The 2,310-nt window shown below is 37.4% G+C and overlaps 1 pseudogene; it reads left to right on the top strand.

Moving 5' to 3' along the window:
• Positions 1–491: 491 nt before the first annotated feature.
• Positions 492–2,099, top strand: LOC101341373 (tryptophan 5-hydroxylase 1 pseudogene; annotated as a pseudogene).
• The last annotated feature ends 211 nt before the right edge of the window (positions 2,100–2,310 follow it).

Here is a 2,310-nt window from a genome sequence, read left to right as displayed (position 1 = left end):
CTGGATCAGTATTTCCCAAACATTACTCAACTAATGAATACAGGGCTTACTGACTTAAAAATTCAACAGAAAAAATGTATTAAAAAATCACCCATGGGCCTTACCCTTAAAGGTTCTGATTCTAGCTCTGTGTTGGTAATACCAATATTTTTATTTTTGTTTAGCTTTGTCTTGTGGGTTGGGGTGGCCTGTGAAAGTGTAACATTTATAACTCTAGTAATTTTTTTATTTTGAATTCATTTGGAAACAAACATAATTTTTATATATCCTATAAAAAAGTATTATTTAGTATCATTTTAAAATTGCAATAGTATAAGTCCTAATATGCCTTAATTATACTTAGTTGTATTAATTGAAAGCAATTATCGTGGCTTACTGCCAAACTTTATTTTATATTGGTTTCCATGTACTTAGTTTTCCTTTGCTATTTCTTCATGCACAAGTTTTTTTTTTTTTTTTTTTCTATGACAAAAAAGAAAAAAAAAAGGTATATGGCGCAGGATTCAGGAAAGGTGATTGCAAGGAGAAAGAAGATTCAAGTGATTAACATTACAGAGGGAAGAGAGGTATTTATTCTTTTCAGTGTACCCATCTCCCTCTGGTGTATACTTCCTCTTACTAATACATGTGAGTGTCAGCGGTACTACTGGTGAGTGAAAAGGAAGAGAAATAGTCTCCAGGTAGAAATTATCCCCTTAGGTCTTGAACTCTGGACAGATGGCAATTTCACTCTGAATTATGGCTAAGGCTCTAGAGGAAAATTCCAACCTAGAGATTTTGTGTTCTCACCTTCTATACCTCAAGAAGAAGCTGTGACTATGAGAATATATTAGCAAGAAAAATTGTTCAATTTTAAAGGACTTCCCTTCATATAGGTATGGTCAATGTCATGCCATTTTCAAATCTGTAAACATATTTATCTCATTAATGCACGACTAATCAGGTGAAAAATCAACATGATAGAACATGGCTAGAATAAGCTTTTTGGGAATTAATGTAAAAAAAAAATAGCCTTGACTTGTAAATCTAAACACAATATTTTACCTATTCATTTTTAAGAGTTTTTTCTTATTCTAATACTTTTTACAAACCACAAAATTTTTGCAAAAATAAGTAATTCCTAAGGTTCAAAAACAAATAAACCTCATTGAAAACTCCACTTATTTTTCTAAAAAACATAACAGTCTCAAAAGTATGGCTGAGACAAGAGATAAAAGGCAAGCAAAGCTAGCAGAGAGGGAAGACCTCATACCATCAAGAAAACAGCACCGGGAGCAGAGCACATCCTTTGGACCCGAGGTTCCTGCACAGAGACGGTCCTAGTCCAGGGGAAGACTGATGACGATGAGGACATTCCTCCAGAGCCAACAGAGAGAGAAAGCCTTCCCCTGGAGCTGACGCCATGAATTTGGACTTCTTGTCTACTAGGCTAGTGCACAGGTTTTTCCATCCATCCTGTGGCTGGCTACCTATCACCAAGAGATTTCCTATCAGGTTTAGCCTTTCGAGTTTTTCACTGTACTCAGTATGTGAGACACAGTTCAGATCCCCTCTACACCCCAGAGCCAGATACCTGCCATGAACTCTTAGGTCATATTCCACTATTGGCTAAACCTAGTTTTGCTCAATTCTTCCAAGAAATAGTCCTGGCATCCCTTGGTGCTTCAGAGGAGGATGTTCAAAAACTGGCAACGTGCTACTTCTTCACTGTGGAGTTTGGTCTATGTAAACAAGATGGATAGCTAAGAGTCTTTGGCGCTGGCTTGCTTTCTTCTAACAGTGAACTCAAACACACACTTTCTGGACATGCCAAAGTAAAGCTCTTTGATCCCAAGATTACCTGCAAACAGGAGTGTCTCATCACAACTTTCCAGGATGTCTACTTTGTATCAGAAAGTTTTGAAGACGCAAAGGAGAAGATGAGAGAGTTTACCAAAACAATTAAGCATCCATTTGGAGTGCAGTAGAATCCATACACATGGAGTATTCAGATCTTGAAAGATACCAAGAGCATGACCAGCGTTATGAATGAGCTTTGGCATGATCTTGATGTTGTCAGTGACTCCCTTGCTAAGATGGGCAGGCAGCCAAGTATCTGATGGTCGCCAGTCCTGATCCAGAAGGCATTTGAACATCATTTTCAGAGGCCTGTAGGCCAACTCTTGCTTTTCCTAAAGACCTGGTTATGGAATAGACGGGAGGGACACAGCTTCTAGCCAAACAATATTCTGTAATGCCATTCTTTTTTTTTTTTTTTTTAATATTTTATTGTACTTCAGGTGAAGGCTTACAGAACAGATAGTTTCTCAT

This window comes from Trichechus manatus, unplaced genomic scaffold (genome assembly GCF_000243295.1).
Source record: "Trichechus manatus latirostris isolate Lorelei unplaced genomic scaffold, TriManLat1.0 scaffold00231, whole genome shotgun sequence".
Classification (NCBI taxonomy): domain Eukaryota; kingdom Metazoa; phylum Chordata; class Mammalia; order Sirenia; family Trichechidae; genus Trichechus; species Trichechus manatus.
The sequence above is the reverse complement of the archived record's forward strand: the minus strand, read 5'-3'. Positions and strand labels throughout refer to the sequence as shown.